General features: G+C 37.3%; 1 pseudogene; it reads right to left on the bottom strand.

Moving 5' to 3' along the window:
* Nucleotides 1-1,583: 1,583 nt before the first annotated feature.
* On the bottom strand, nucleotides 1,584-2,330 carry LOC115518866 (annotated as a pseudogene).
* Nucleotides 2,331-17,308: the final 14,978 nt, after the last annotated feature.

Below are 17,308 nucleotides of genomic sequence, written 5' to 3'. Positions count from 1 at the left end.
TCAAAGGAACTTGAAGGCATCAACATATTCCTTAAATATTTCAACGTGTAAATTGTTAACTAGAATTCAACATTTGCTAGGGTTTTCTTTTGATATAAAATTTGCATACAATGAAATACACAAACCTTAACTGTACCATTTGCTATGGAGTTTTTTTTCTAATTTCTCTCCCCCAAGTTTATGGAGACATCATTTACATATAAAATTTAGCTAGTTTAAGTGTGCAGTTTGAGGTGTTTTGAGAAATGTAAGCCTCACCACAACTAAGATACAGAGCATTCCATCATCCCAAAACATTCCTTCTTGCTCTTTTACAGTTAATCCTTTCCCCTCACCTGACCCCAGGCAATTACTCAAAAAAATATTTTAACCAATATAGCCAATAGTTATACGGCAAACATAATAAAAGTCCATAAACAAACAATACATTACAAAATATTAACAAAAATAAAAAGGCCAACCAAAAAGAAAACAAAATGGACAGATATGAAATTTATAAGAAACATCTAATTAAACAGTGAGAAGATACTCAGTCTTCTTAGTAGGCAGGAAAATAAAAGTTCAAACAATAATAAAGTGTCACTTTTTAACCTATCACAATGTAAAAACAAAGTCAGTTGTATTTCTAATGTTGAGAAGGGGGAAGTCGTAAAATATGAATTGTTATAGGCCTTTGATAAAATAATCAATCTGGTGATAGCCATTAAAATTAAATCTATTGTCTAAGATGGCCTTAATAGTTCCCTCAGTTTGACTGACCTTTATAGACAGGCTTCTTCCTATCTCCTGGTCCCTGACCTCCTTCTTACCATGGGCCTTACAGGATCCGGATGGCCTACACCAGAGGTTCCTCCTCTCTTAGAGAGGATTTACTTTAGAAAATCTCTCTTAGAGCATTTACTTTAGAAAATTAGTAACTGTAAATTCTTTCTGCATCCCTTTGAGATGTGAATCCTTTAAAAAGTCTTTTGCCAGTTTCACAACCCAGGCCTATCTTTCTCAAGGACCTGGGAGCCATCCTTTTAAAATGTATTCATCTAGGAAGATAATACCCTCATCCCCTAATGTCTGGGGGGTGGTAGGAGCCTAAATTCAGTGAATGCCTTGCTTCAAGTTGTAAAACTGTGTCCTGTCAGGAAAGTAGGAAGACTGTTTACTTTTCCTTTGGGTAAAGCTAATTAGCCAACAAAGATGGCCTGTGATTTCTTTAGTCTAATCCCAGCTCTTGAAAACTCACTTTGTTTTAGTAGAATTGAGATAACTTAATGTTCTGTCTCCCCTATTGCAATAGCCTTGAATAAAGTTTTCAGCATCCGATTAACTTTGTCCAGTGCAGTTTTTGCTTTGACAGTACACACAGTCTTCAATCTGGCATTCCCATCCCACTGCAGAGTCTGTCCCTTAAAAACAAAAGCATGGAATTTAATTAACAATGGTTGCCTTGGAATGAATGGAAGAGGATGATAGAAAATAAAGAAAAAGCTATTTATAGAACCATGTTTCTACTGAAAGAGCATATGTAATATGGTCTTTTTTTTTCTTTTTGATGTCTGATCTTATTTATTTGTTACTCTTAGAAAATCTCATTTTTGACTGGACTCAGGCTTAGAGGTAGAAGCTCTCAGATACCACCTCCATCTCTTGACAATCTGTTCCTGGCATCTTTCCTTGGCTTCTTTCATTTTCTTTGCCAAAAAGTTTAGCATATTCTGCAACCCCTTCCTTATTTTTATTAGTATGCTGTTTCTTCAGAGCAATACACTGATGTTTGTGTCGGAGGACACATGAAGAAACAAGATGCTGAATCTTGGGCATTTTGGTTCTAGGTTTCTTGCCTTCTTAGTTTAGGGGCTTTCTCACAACATACTGGTGGACATCATCTTCTTTAGAAAAGTTTGCAGATTCCTCTCATTCTTTTGGGCCCCAGGTGGCAAGGCACAGTAGTATTAGTGACTCCAGGAATATCCTTCTCACCCCCCCTTTTTTTTTACAATAACCAAATTGAGAACTCTGAGATTGGCATCCACAATGCAACCCCAAACAGATCTGCACTTTCTTTCTCTAGTTTTCCTTAGTCGATAGCAGGAATGCCCCTTACTCAGCAGCAGGTGGACATGACCAGGGGTCAAGACACCCTGCTTCATGGGGAAGCCTTGCTTGTCATTGCCACCACTTATTTGGACCACGTAACCCTTACATTTTTCATCCAGAGCATCAGCAGCAACTTCTGTGGCCATACCCTTGTTATAAAAGGTATAAGGTTTGTGTTCATCATCCACTTCTATGAGCCTTTGGCAGCCAGTAGCTGAGCAAGAGATGTTCAGCTTCATCCTAAAGCAGTAAGCTTCATCCTTACTGCCTTTGAGGTACCACAAAAAAAAGAGCAATATGATCTTTTTTATATAAACTTGTATCTGATGCTGGAAAGAATGTTGAAAAATAAATTGAATGTTCATTAAAATAAAAATAAAATAAAATAATGAAATATAACTTGACTGCCACTCCCCATGGATTTAAATGATTGTTCAGTGCTTCTGCTTTTGAAGTGTTTTTTTACTATAATTTATCATAGGGCTTTTCACATTAAATAATATTAATTTACTTATGTGTCTGTTTCCCTCATTAGCATAGAACACCCTTCTAAGCAGAGAGTATGTCATTTATTTGACTATCTCAAGCACTTAACACAAAATATAAAATATGTTAAATGGTCAAAATGTGATTGGATTTGAATGAAGTTTATACCACAATAATTTTGGGAAAATATATGAGGACATGAGAGGAATAAGGAGATAAAATAATATCTTTAGAACGTGGTGGAACTGGAGAATTTTTTCAGCATATTGAAGTTGCCTGTACTATAGGGCATAATAATACCTTTTATTCAGTTTAACAAACTTCATATTTGGATGTGTGAGCCCTACTATTCTTTGTCTAAGACATATCCAGGCAACTAAGTTCAGGCCCCTACTCAGGGAATTAATGGTCTCATGGGCATAAAAACATTGACAAAGTAAGCCTAATAAGTGCAATGCTAGAAGTAGCTATCAGGATATTGCATTAAAATGAAATAACACATGTGAAAACACTCTCTAAGATCTATAGAATCCTATGTGTTTTAGGCTTTTCACAGTATTATAGTCAGTTGTATATATTTCTAATCTCCTCTGTTAAAATATAAATGTGACTAGCCAGTCACTGTGTCTTAATTCTGTTTCCTCTTCCATGACTAGCACAGTTTCCTTGTGTAGGAGGCATTCCAAAATTCTCTGTTAACTGAAGGCACAGATGAACACATAAGTGAATTAATGAATGATTGCCTTTCATTGAGCAGTGGTTTTCAAATAGTAATGTATATCAGATAAGCCTGCAGAGATTTTGATTTAGTTGATCTGGTAGTAAGGGCCAAGAAATCTATGTTTAGCACTTAAATTAATTCTGATGTAGCTGGCATGCAGACCATCCAGTGAGAAGTTCTGGCAAAGAGTGTAGAGTTTTGGCCCACTTCATTATCTTCTTTGGTTTTGAAAGCAAAGATATAGTCAAAATTTTGTCCTTCCAGGGCTGAGCCTCCATCAGCCTTACAGGTAGAACTTTAAAAAAGCATAGCTGATTTATGTGTCAGAGAGAAATTACAGTCTGCTTCTATCTTTCATCTAGAAGCAAAGAAATCAAGGTTTAGATTCTGTCCTCCTTTTTAAGGCACCAACATTTTAATGCAGCTAAAAATCTGATAAGGGGAGGGGCAAGATGGAGAAACAGCATGGAAGTTTTTTTTGCATCTCTCATCCCTGAAATGCAACCAGATTAACACTAAGCCATCTTGCACACCTAGAAAACTGATTTGAGGATTAACACAACAATCTGCACAACTTGAACCACAGAACCTGGCAGGTACGCAGCACAGAGAGGTGAACTGGGGGAGAGAGAAGCCGTGGAGAGCAGGGAGCTGGTTTTGCTTGCAGAGAGAGGACAGAGATGGGGGGCAGGTGGAGAATACGGGAAACACACCCCCCCCCAAAAGCAGCAGGGGAGAAAAAGAAAAAGTGGAAATGGTCACAAGGGTCTGAACAAAAAAGGGAGAAAGGAGAAAGGAGAGAGTTTAAATTCCATTAAGACTCTATAAACAGGGACAGTGCAGAGTCCGAAACTCTGCAGCTGGATACCTGGCGGTGCTCTGGTGGGAAGGGCGAATCCCCAAGAGCAGAAAGTGAGGTCTGAGGGGTCTACAGGCCACAAGGTGAGTGGCGGTTCCCCTGCTGGGAGGACATTTGATAGAGGCTGTGCAGCCACCCCATCCACAAAGGTCCCAGTGGATCCCAGAAAACAACCACATACACTGGTGTTGGAACAAGGGTGTTAAAAGTTAAGCCTGGCGCCAGGTGTGTGTTGTGATTTACCATAATCCCTGAAACACTGCTGATACAAGATTGCATGAACTTTCTCTAGGGAGGGCTGGCACCCAGCCAGGGTCTCTGGGCATCAGCAGCAGCACAGTCTCGAGAACGTTCCTGGAGGCAGGCCGGCACCAGCCATTGCTCAGCAACACCCTCCCCCAGAGGGTCTGAGCGGGTCAAATCCCCAGTCTCTCAGAAGTGAGGGACATCTCACAGCCGCATCTGAGATAGAACTCAGGAGGGAGGTGCCACCTGGCAACTTGATGGATTGGTCATGGACAGTGTAAAAGCGGGGAGAGGAAGAAAGCCAGAGACAAAGGGGGTGCTTGATTACTGGTCGGGGAGAGCACAGAGTTCTGACACTAGAGACTGGGTATCTAGGTGACGCCATTTTCACCCCTCCAGTGCATGCACATGCACCCCTATAGGAGCCACAACAATCCACCCCAGGAAGCTAAGCAGCGCCATCTAGTGGAGATTGGAGCCATTACACTAAGCCCTGCCCAACTGAGCCCAACTGTCCCGCTCTTGAGGAACATGACAAGTCTCTCTGCCTACTTAGTTTATAGACTATAAAGTGCTTCATGGTTTGACTTCTACAGGAAACTGGATGTAATTTCAATTGTATTTCATTCTGTTTGCTGGTCCTTTCATTCAATTTTTTTCCCTTTTCTTTTCTTATTCTTAAATACAGAAAAAGAAAAAAAATTATTTTTATTTTCCATTGTTATTAAAAAGATTTTCTTTAATATTTTTTCTACCATAGTTTTTACTTTTTTATAAGTTTTTAAAATTCTATTTTACTTTCATCATTTGATTTTATTGTATTGTATTCATTTTCTCAAATTTTCAAATGTTTTCCTTCCCCCCCTTTCCCCCTTTATTTCTTTTATTATCTTTACTTTTTTTCTCCAATCTATCAAGCTTCTTTCAACAACCAGACCAAAACACACCTAGAATCTGACATTCTTTATATGATTTCTTTGTGTTGTTTTTAATTTTTTAATTGTGTGTGTGTGTGTGTGTGTTTACTCTATTGACTCCTTTTCTTCCTTCAAAATGATGAAAGAAGGAATTCACCCCAAAAGAAAGAGCAGAAAGAAATGACAGCCAGGGACTTAATCAACACAGATACAAGCAAGATGTCTGAACCATAAACTGGAATCACAGTAATAAGAATACCAGCTGGGGTTGAAAATAGATTAGAATCCCTTTCTGTGGAGATAAGAGTAGTAAAAGCTAGTCAGGATGAAATAAAAAATGCTATAACTGAGCTGCAATCTCAAAAGGGTGCCACGACAGCAAGGATGGATGAGGCAGAGCAGTGAATGGATGATATAGAGGACAAACTTACAGAGAATAATGAAGCAGAAAAAAGGAGGGAGACTAAGACAAAAGATCATGAAATAAGAATTAGAGAACTCAGTGACTCATTAAAAAGGAATAACATTGGAATCATAGGGGCCCCAGAGGAGGAAGAGAGAGAAAAAGGGGTAGAAAACTTATGGGAGCATATCATAGTGGAAAACTTTCCTAACCTGGGGAAAGACACAGACATCAAAATCTAGGAAGCACAGAGAAATCACATTAGCTTCAATAAAAAAATGACCATCAACAAGGCATATCATAGTCAAATTCAGAAAATACTCTGGCAAGGAGAGAATCATGAAAGCAGCAAGGGAAAAAACTCCTTAACCTACAAGGGAAGACAGGTCAGATTCGCAGCAGACCTATCCACAGAAAGTTGGCAGGCCAGAAAGGAGTGGCAGGATATATTCAGTGTGCTCAATTGGAAACATATGCGGCCAAGAATTCTTTATCCAGTAAGGCTATCACTGAAAATAGAAGGAGAGACAAAAAGTTTTCCAGGCCAACAAAAATTAAAGGAGTTTGTGACCACTAAAACAGCCCTGCAAGAAATTTTAAGGGGGATTCTCTGAGGGGAGAAAAGATGAAAAAAAAAAAAAAAAGACCAAAAGCAACAAAGACTAGAAAGGACCAGAGTACACCATCAGAAACCCCAACTCTATGGGCAACAAAATGGAAATAAATTCATATCTTTCAGTACTCACTCTCAATGTCAATGGTCTAAATGCTCCAATCAAAATACAGAGGGTAACAGAAAGGATAAGAAAACAAGATCTATCTATATGCTATTTACAAGAGACCCATTTTAGATCTAACGACACCTAAAGATTGAAAATAAGGGGATGGAGAACCATCTATCATGCTAATGGTTGCCAAAAGAAAGCTGGAGTAGCCACACTTATGTCATACAATCTAGATTTTAAAATAAAGACTGTAAAAAGAGATGTAGAAGGGCATTATATCATAATCAAGGGGTCTTTCCACCAAGAAGACCTAACAATTGTAAACCTTTATGCTCCAAACGGGAATTCACCCAAATATATAAATCAATTAATCACAAACATAAAGAAACTCATCGATAATAACACCATAATAGTAGGGGACTTCAACATGCCACTTACAACAATGGACAGATCATCTAAACAGAAAATCAACAGGGAAACAATGGCTTTGAATGACACACTGGACTGGATGGACTTAACAGATATATTCAGAACATTTCATCCTAAAGCAGCAGAATACACATTCTTCTCAAGTGCACATGGCACATTCTCCAGAATAGATCACATACTAGGACACAAATCAGCCCTCAACAAATACAAAAAGATGGAGATAATACCGTGCATAATTTTAGACCACAATGCTATGAAACTCGAAATCAACCAGAAGAAAAATTATGGATAGATAAATATTTGGAGTCTAAGGAAAATCCTACTAAAGAATGTGGGCAAAACAAGAAGTTAAAGAGAAGATTAAAAAGTACATGGAAGCCAATGAAAATGATAACAAACCAGCCCAAAACCTCTGGTACACAGCAAAGATGGTCATAAGAGGGAAGTATATAGCAATCCAGGCCTTCCTAAAGAAGGATGAAGGTCTCAGATACCCCACCTAAATTTACACCTCAAAGAGCTGGAAAAGGAAGAGCAAATAAAACCCAAAACCAGCAGAAGACCGGAAATAATAAAGATCAGACAGAAACCAATGCTATCGAAACAAACAAACAAATAAACAAACAGTAGGACAGATCAATGAAACCAGGAGCTGGCTCTTGGAAAGAATTAGCAAAATTGACAAACCCCGAGCCAGTTTGAACAAAAAGAAAAATGAAAGGACCTAAGTAAATAAAATAAAGAATGAAAGAGGACAGATCACAACTAACCCTGCAGAAATACAACCAATAATAAGAGAATATTATGAGCAATTATATGCCAATAAATGGGCAATCTGGAAGAAATGGACAAATTCCTAGAAACATATAAACTACCAAAACTGAAACAGGAAGAAATAGAAAATTTGAACAGGAAGAAATAGAAAATAGACCAATCCATCCAAATCGTCCAGGAGGAAGTCAAGCTTTCATTCTTTGCAGATGACACGATACTCTATATGGAAAACTCAAAGGACTCCACCAAAAAACTTCCAGAACAGATCCATGAATTCAGCAAAGTTGCAAGATATAAAATTGATGTGCAGAAATCAGTTGCATTCCTATACACCAACAATGAAGCAACAGAAAGAGAAATCAAGGAATCAATCCCATTTACAATTGCACCCAAACCAATAAAATACCTAGGAATAAACCTAACCAAAGAGGTGAAAAATCTATACACTAAAAACTATAGAAACCTTATGAAAGAAATTGAAGAAGACACGAAGAAATGGAAAAACATTCCATCCTCTTGGATTGGAAGAACAAACATTGTTAAAATGTCAATATGACCCAAAGCAATCTACATATTCAATGCAATCCCTATCAAAATAACACGAGCATTCTTCACAGAGCTAGAACAAACAGTCCTAAAATTTGGATGGAATCAGAAAAGACCCCAAATTGCCAAAGCAATCTTGAAAAAGAAAACCAAAGCAGGAGGCATCACAATCCCGGACATCAAGACGTATTACAAACCTGTCATCATCAAGACAGTATGGTACTGGCACAAAAACAGACACTCAGATCAATGGAACAGAATAGAGAACCCTGAAGTGGACCCGCAAATGTATGGCCAACTAATTTTGCCAAAGCAGGAAAGAATATCCAATGGAATAAAGACAGTCTCTTTAGCAAGTGGTGCTGGGAACTTGGACGGTGACATGCAGAAGAATGAACCTGGACCACTTTCTTACACCATACACAAAAATAAACTCAAAATGGATGTAAGACCTAAAGGTAAGACAGGAAGCCATCAAAATCCTCGAGGAGAAAGCAGGGAAAAACCTCTTTGATCTTGGGCACACGCACTTCTTACTCAACACATCTCTGGAGGCAAGGGAAACAAAAGAAAAACAAACTATTTGAACCTCATCAAAATAAAAATCTTCTGCACAGTGAAGGAAACAATCAGCAAAATTAAAACGCAACCGACAGAATGGGAGAAGATATTTGCAAACGACATATCATGCAAAGGGTTAATATCCAAAATTTATAAAGAACTTATCAAACTCAACACCCAAAGAACAAATAATCCAGTGAAGAAATGGGCAAAAGACATGAATAGACACTTCTCCAAGGAAGATATCCAGATAGCCAACTGACACATGAAAAAATTCTCATCACTCATCATCAGGGAAATACAAATCAAAACCACAAGGAGATACCACCTCACCTCTGTCAGAATGGCTAACATTAACAATTCAGGAAACCACAGATGTTGGTGAGGATGCAGAGAAAGAGAATCACTTTTGCATTGCTGGTGGGAATGCAAACTGGTGCAGCCACTCTGCAAAACCGTATGCACGTTCCTCAAATATTAAAAGTAGATCTACCCTATGACCCAGCAATTGCACTACTAGGTATTTACCCAAGGGATACAGGTATGCTATTTTGAATGGGCACATGCACCCCAATGTTTATAGCAGCACTATCGACAATAGCCAAAGTATGGAAAGAGCCCAAATGTCCATCAACAGATGAATGAATAAAGAAGGTGGTGTGTGTGTGTGTGTGTGTGTGTGTGTGTGTGTGTGTGTGTGTGTACACACACTGGAGTATTACTTGGCAATCAAAAAGAATGAAATCTTGCCATTTGCAACTACATGCATGGAACTGGAGGATATTATGCTAAGCAAAATTAGTCAGAGAAAGACAAATATCATATGACTTCCCTCATATGAGGAATTTAAGATACTCAACAGGTGAACATAAGGGAAGGGAAGCAAAAGTAAAATAAAAACAGGCAGGGGGACAAAACATTAGAGACTCTGAAGTATAGGGAACAAACAGAGGGTTGCTGGAGGGGTTGGGGGAGGGGTATGGGCCAATGGGAAAGGGGCATTAAAGAATATACTCCTGAAATCATTGTTGCACTGTATGCTAACTAACTTAGGTGTAAATTAAACAATAAGTAAATAAACTTAAAAAAATAAAAGAAAAGCAAAAATAATCATGAGTCAACGGTGCCCTAGCTCCTCCACTCTTTTTCTCCAGTTGTAACTGCCCAATTGGAGTACATCTACAATATATGTTGGTACGTTCTACAAATCATGTGTAATGTATATTCTGAACTTTAGAAAATAATTGATTCTATAGCTTTCTAGATTACCAAAGATCTCAGAGCCTCAAACCATATTATAACATAGGTTCTGACACCAAAGGTAAAGATTATTTTATGTTTTACAGAGGGGAATGTCAGTTTTGATAGCTGTATTCGCTAGCTACATTTTCTGGTTTCAGCTTTTCCAGCTCTTGTTAAATAAAGGCTATCTAACTTGGTTTTGCCATCTCACCATTTAATATGGTGATTTGAATTTCTTTTTAGCTACTTATTTAGGCTGTATACTACACAGTTAATGGAATTTGTCTGCCAGTTTCACACTGGGAGCTTTTGAAGAAATAAGATAATTTGAATTTTACTTTTTATATCCTCCTGGAAACCGGAGAAAAATATCAGTCTAGAGCCCAAAAGAAGGTGCTCCCCCTAAAAACCTGGAAACCTAAAGAGCCCATTTTGTAAGGGAAAATCAATAAGGAATACCCCCACCCACATCTGCACACTTAAGAGACCGCTGGGTAAAGCAACGTTCTTGAACCTTAAAGCTTAACAGAGGCAAAAGAAAAACTGCTGAAACAGATTAGTCCTCATCTGACTTTACAGCACAGATTTCTTCCTGATGTGATCCAAAATCCCAGGTTGAAAATTTAGAGTAAGCTGGAAGTTACTTTGACCGTGGTCTTGCTAGAAGCCAAGCCAATTGTTCTCTCAAGCAAGCAACCTTCATTTCAGGCCATCAAAATTTTCCCATGGACCAATATTAAGAGGCATATTGAGTCATTTTGTCCACTTTGGACAAAGTGTGGAATGGCATGGGAATTCAACCTTATTAGTAACATTTTTCTTCCACTCAGATAAATAATGGTGATTATGTGCGATCTCAATTCACTCTACATCATGACTCACAAAGTAACCATTGACTAAATGAAAAAAATAAACTTTTCTACCAAGGGATATTACTAATTAACAGGAAAAAAATATCATGGACTTAACTCTCATGTACATACCACATGTATATTATATAAACTTTACATATTAAGGATTTCCCATCTACAAATTAAATTATCTGCTGGGAAATCATGAAATAATTTGATGATCCATGTTGAATGACTCACAATACTGAGATGCTGTTCTATTATTTAATAAACGTATTTTGTGTGTGGTTTGTTTTGCTTTGCCTTGACTATTGTTATTTATAATTTTTTAGACTAATTTTCAAGCTTCTCTCCAAGAGTATAATTGGGTCATTTTTGCTATAAAAGTACGATTTTGAATGATGCTTCCAGTTTGTGTTGCTTCACTCAAAATTCATTCAATTTATAGTAAAAATTGGTAATTGAATTTTTCCTTAAAAAGTCAATTGTTTATCAAAGTAGTAACTACACTTATTTTTAAGTTGATAGAAAGCCTTCAATTCTAATTATTGTAGACAAAATGTTATATTTTTCAGCTTTTTAGAGACTAAGGCAAAAGGATAATTAGTCTAATACAATCTAGGTTTAATACATTGTCATCTTTATTATATTCAACATTTACTTTTCCAGCTGTTTGTAATAATCCCTCACAATCCCAGACTTGCTTGTGCTTGTACATACAAACTCATATTTTTTAATTTTTAACAGGGCTGTTTAATATTGTTTCTGACATTAATTTTTGTTTCTGTCAGAGCACACATGGTTACCCATTTTTTCTGGCCTTACTTGCAAATAGATATAGTCAGGTAACTAATTTCTGCCTAATGGCACATGAGCAAGTATAATGTATAATTTGGGGGGACGTGTCCTTTAAATGAAGTTACTCTCTTTCCTCCCATGCCCTGCCCACCTCCTCTATCACACTCTGGGAGCCAGAATTGAGACATTATGGTGATAAGTCACTTTTCACCGTAATGATGAGGATGACAACCTATGAAACGGGGAAGCTCTCCAGAGAGAACCTGGGCCCTCAGATGACTTCACAGGCAGAGCTTTCATACCTTCTTAGAATGTTCAACCAGGTAAGAATTTTACAGAAAAGAGGAAAAAAGCCCTTTTAACTCTATGTAAGTCAATGCCATTTGTTTTCATTTAAAATAGCAGAGTCAATATCCTAATATACAATTTGTCTATTTATGTTATTATTTTAACATTTTTATTTCTATGAGCAACTCTCAAGCCATTAATCTATTATCTCCATTGAGGATATAACACAACACTTAATTATAAGAAAAAAATCAAATTTAACAAAATACTACAAAATAGGCAAGTGAGATAAAAATACACAGCTGTATTTTTATACAAGGACACACTTGTATACAGTATTCATTATAAGACACTGAAGATTCCAACTGTACTTGCTTTATTGTGCATAAATAATCTTTATTCATGAAAATCACATATAAAGGGCTTCCAAAAAAGGCATAATTACTGTTATATATTTCAAGTTTGTGACATGTGTGTGAATACAATATCTATAATATTTTTTTTCCTTTGAAAACTGCCACTCTTTTCCAAACCTTTGACTGATGGTTAGGAACTAGCATAATTTGAGGACCACGCTTTGAAAAGCACTGGTCTATGATTTTTAGGTTGAGTTTCTGTTTGTGAATTTCCATTGCATAGTTGATTTACTTTATTCATACTTAGATAATGAGTGATTATCAAATATTTGTGGCAATTATGACATTTAAAAGCAAACTGAGAAAATATGTATCTGATAAAGGAAGGGATCTAGTGGACAATTTCTTTATAATTTTCCATATTTACTGAGACTGAAAACTGACATCTGACAGCCAACTATACAGGGCAGATATTTACCTTCAGGCAACAGAATTTAAAAGTTTTGAATGTGCATGTCGTCGGATAGGATCACATTCTCTTGTTCTGTTATGTGCTTATCTACTCCCTATATCCAACTTGGATTCTCCATGATGTATGTTACCATTCTGGCCCTTAAAGTCAGAATTTGGGATACATGATCTCTACTATGTGTATACATTATGTGTGAGTGTCAGAGCCTGGGATATATTCGTGTGTGTGTGTGTTTGTGTGTTTGTGTGTGTGTGTGTGTGTGTGTGTGTGTGTGTGTGCGCGCGCGCATGCGCAGGGAGCAGGGAGAGGGAGGAGAGTGAGAAAGAGAATTGGAGAAAGAGACAGAAAGAGGCCAGAAATCACATAAGTGCCTGCACCTGGCAGCCACCACACCCTGGAGGAAAATACAGTAAAAGCTTGGTTTGTGAGCATAATTCATTCTGGAAACATGCTTGTAATCCAAAGCACTTGTATATCAAAGTGAATTCCCCACAAGAAATAATGGAAACTCCGATGATTCGTTCCACAACCCAAAAGTATTTATATAAAAATGATTACAATTCTGTAATATAATACGAAATAATAAAGTACAAAACATAAAGAAAAATAAATTAACCTGCATTTACACTACTATCTATTAGCTCAATGTAATCTTTTTCTTCTACAACTTTAACAAGGAAACTATCCAATGACCGAGAATGAAGCAAAGCATTCCTAAGCTTACTCTTGTATGGAAAAGCAAAGACTGTCCATAGGTGCTTTGAAGTGACAAAAAATACACTAGTGCCAGTTGTGGGCACCTTTCAACATTCTGAAAAATCACTGATTTCTGCCAAACACCGTGGCCCAAGACCAAGTATTCAAGCATGGGAGAAGATCACCCACAACTATGCAGAGAAAGAGAGAGAGAGAGAAAGAGGGAGACAGAAAGAGAGAGAGAGAGAGAGAGAAGAACCATTGGCTCAGTTTTGATCACACGACATTCAGTGTCATATTGTCACATACTACTTGTATTAGAAGACATCGCTGGTTTATCAAGTTAAAATTTATTGGGAATGCTTGATTGTCTTGTGAAACACTTGCAGAACAAGTTATTCACAATTCAAGTAACTATATTTGCTTTCTCTGTCATTTTCATGTACAATACAGAATTGCAAAAGTTCCAAGCTGCCTCAAAACATTATTTCTGTTGTTTTTTATTTCTACTCATAGATGGAGAAAGCCAAGTTGGTGCAGTATGAATATAAACCAGTGAGGGCACATACCAATAGAGCTTTGTGGATATAAGCAGTATTTAATTTCCTTTAATTCTAGTGTGCCTAGGTGGCTCAGTCGGTTAAATGTCTGACTTAGGCTTGCGTCATTACCTCACAGTTTGTGAGTTCAAGCCCTGCATCAGGTTCTGCAGTGACAGCTCAGAGCCTGGAGCCTGCTTCAGATTCTGTGTCTCCCCCTCTCTCTCTCTGCACTGCCCCGCTTATTCTCTCTCTCTCAAAAATAAATAGACTTTAAAAACTAAATAAAAATAATAAAACTATTAATCTCCTTTAATTCATCTCACTGTCCAGTGAGGCTAGGGGTTATTTAAGGTAGCCTGTAAAGGCAAAAGAGAACAATGAGTTTCTGTAAAGCATGACAATGGTTTTTGCTTTGGAAGCCCGTGATAGGCAAAGCTGGTGTGTATTCAGGACTTACAATGAGTTGGATTCTAGTGGTTTAATCGAAGAAGCAACAGACATGCAAGGAATCATTAATATGATCCATTAATGAGATTATGAAAAGAAAAACTGGCCTCCAAAGGACTTAAAGAACTCGTTTTCTGTCTAGACTTTTGCACAAGATGTGATGGCAGGGCCAAAGGATTTACCAAAGGTAAATGCACAAGGTAAATAGGGCTCTATTCTCAATTCCTAATACTGGCAAGAAACCATTACTCTTCTACTGTAGTATAAATAATATGACTTTTTTTTTAAATTTTTTTTTTCAACGTTTATTTATTTTTGGGACAGAGAGAGACAGAGCATGAACGGGGGAGGGGCAGAGAGAGAGGGAGACACAGCATCGGAAACAGGCTCCAGGTTCCGAGCCATCAGCCCAGAGCCTGACGCGGGGCTCGAACTCACGGACCGCGAGATCGTGACCTGAAGTCGGACGCTTAACCGACTGCGCCACCCAGGCGCCCCGTAAATAATATGACTTCTTTTACATTTAGGTCATGTAGTCATACTTCCTGCATCCTTCAATACTGCTATCATTTACAAGCCCACCACCAAAACTATTTTCATCTATTCATCAATGACTTTGGAATCTCAGTTAATGTTGTTCATTTCTGTTCTCAAATTCTATTGGTAGTCTAGTGGTTAATTATCTATCCATACTCTAAGTTCATAGTTCTGTGACTCCAAAAGCATTCACCTCCACTTTGCCATAGTAGCTTATGCTCATAGACACACTCTTGTCATCACTAACATCCATTTTATATTTGAAAAGTGAAAAATGACCATATTTATGGTCATATCACTTTCTTATTCCAATTGGACTCCAACAAGTCCTATGATCTTCATTCCTCTATTGTCTTCTCAACACTTAGGTCTCTGCCCCTTATTCTATCTAATCTGGACCACACAACCCACCACTCCAACCAGTCTAGTGCCAGTGCCCTGAGGGCCTTTGCCTCCTAGCTGGATCCCACCCTTCAAGCCTTCCTCTGTCTTCTTCTGCCCAGGCTTCCAAACAATATTGGAGAAAGATCAAGACTGGAAATGCTACAAATGATCTGATTCCCATTTAAGCTCAGCTTTGCCTTTAGTATTGCTTAACAGTATGTTTATGTGTCCCTAAGAAGGTGCTTCTGTGATTGCTTAAAACAAATATTTCAAATATTCATCATTCTCTGCAATTTCCTAATTCAACATACCGCCTCCCTAATGTATCCAAAATGAATACATATTACTTTATAATTACAAAAACTATTCTACAAAAGGGATATTTGTGCATGTGGTATTTTCTCCAAGGTCCTTCATGCCGGCAAATATGTAGTTTTCATAAGGAAATAGTTTTTGAATGTAGATGGGGAGTTAGCCATTGTTCCCTCATCTGAGATTTCCCCAGAGAAGACTAACCTGTTTAGTCCTTCGGTATATTGAAGATTCAATTATATCTTTACTCCAGAGAAATGTTTGTTTATCGAAGTATCTCAGGGTCTACCAGACCAAGTATCTCACAGTTAACAATGTGTTATTGTCTTAGTTTGCTTTCTATTAATTATTTCTTATATATTCACTGTGGAAAGAGGGAGCCAATTTTCATCTATCACTTTAATAACCACAGTGCATATGTACTCAGAATAAAAGATAACAAAATTAATCATACTCTCTTTCATTGTTTGGCATCTACTTTTGCAGCAAGAAAGAGAAACTTATTAAGCAAATTTAAATAAAAGTTAAATTTTCTTTTTTATTGGAAACAGACAAAGGATTCAATTGTGAGAAGTTTAGTCAGACAACAGGGGAAGTAAATTAATCAAATGACAATTCCCTCCAGGATTATTTTCTTCCTTGGGGGCTACTTGTTATCTCATCCCTGTTAAATGTCTGTTTCTGTTTCTAAGAAACAGAAGAAGTATAATAGTATCATTTAAGTTACACGAACATAAAGTAGCAGCAGTCATTTTCCAATAACATAATCACATAAAAAGATGAATATTTAAGAAATTAAGATGATTGTCCATGGTGGTGAGAAGATTAAGCATGAAGAATGGAGATAAAAGAAAATCAAGCAATCAGGCAAGAGAGGGAACTTTCCCCACCTAAAGATTAATACGTGCCATAAACCAAGGAGCATAATGAACTCATTTCTCCATCTGATGTCAAATAAGCTAATAACAAAAGTAGAAAAACAAAGAAGTGGAGGTGTGACTTACTCACATTACTAAGCTATTTCCAGGAGAGCCTAGGACATACATGTTTAGAGGCTTGCTTTGAAGTTCCTGTGGAACATTCATGTGATCTGTTTGCCCCATTCCTTTTTCTTTCTGAGATGGAGAGATCTCTTCTAACCTTTTTAGTTAATCCATTTTATTTTTAGCTAATCCCTTTGCCTTTGTCCTTTCTTTCCCTCATTTATCAGTTCTATTAAAGCCTAGTAACTACGGCTGGTTCCATTAATCACCAAGTTTGGAATTTGAACCACATATAAAACTATAACTGCTAAATTTTGAAACACATTTACCTCAAGGATTTTAGGTAAAACTATTATAGACCTATAACTACTCAGTGAATTGAATCTTTTATCATTATGTAGTGACCTTTTTGATGCCTATCTTGTCTTAGAACTAATATAGCCACCCCAGATTTCTTCTGGCTAATATTTACCATGTATATCATTTTCTATTCTTTCAGACTTTCCCAAGTTTTTTTTCTATTAAAAAAATGTTTATTTATTTATCTTTGAGAGAGGAGTGTGAGTAGGGGAGGGGCAGAGAGAGGGAGACAGAGAATCCTAAGCAGCCTCCTGCCATGGCAAAGCCTGATGTGGGGCTTGC

Source organism: Lynx canadensis, chromosome B4, assembly GCF_007474595.2.
Source record: "Lynx canadensis isolate LIC74 chromosome B4, mLynCan4.pri.v2, whole genome shotgun sequence".
Lineage (NCBI taxonomy): Eukaryota > Metazoa > Chordata > Mammalia > Carnivora > Felidae > Lynx > Lynx canadensis.
This window is presented reverse-complemented; position numbering and strand designations above follow the sequence as displayed.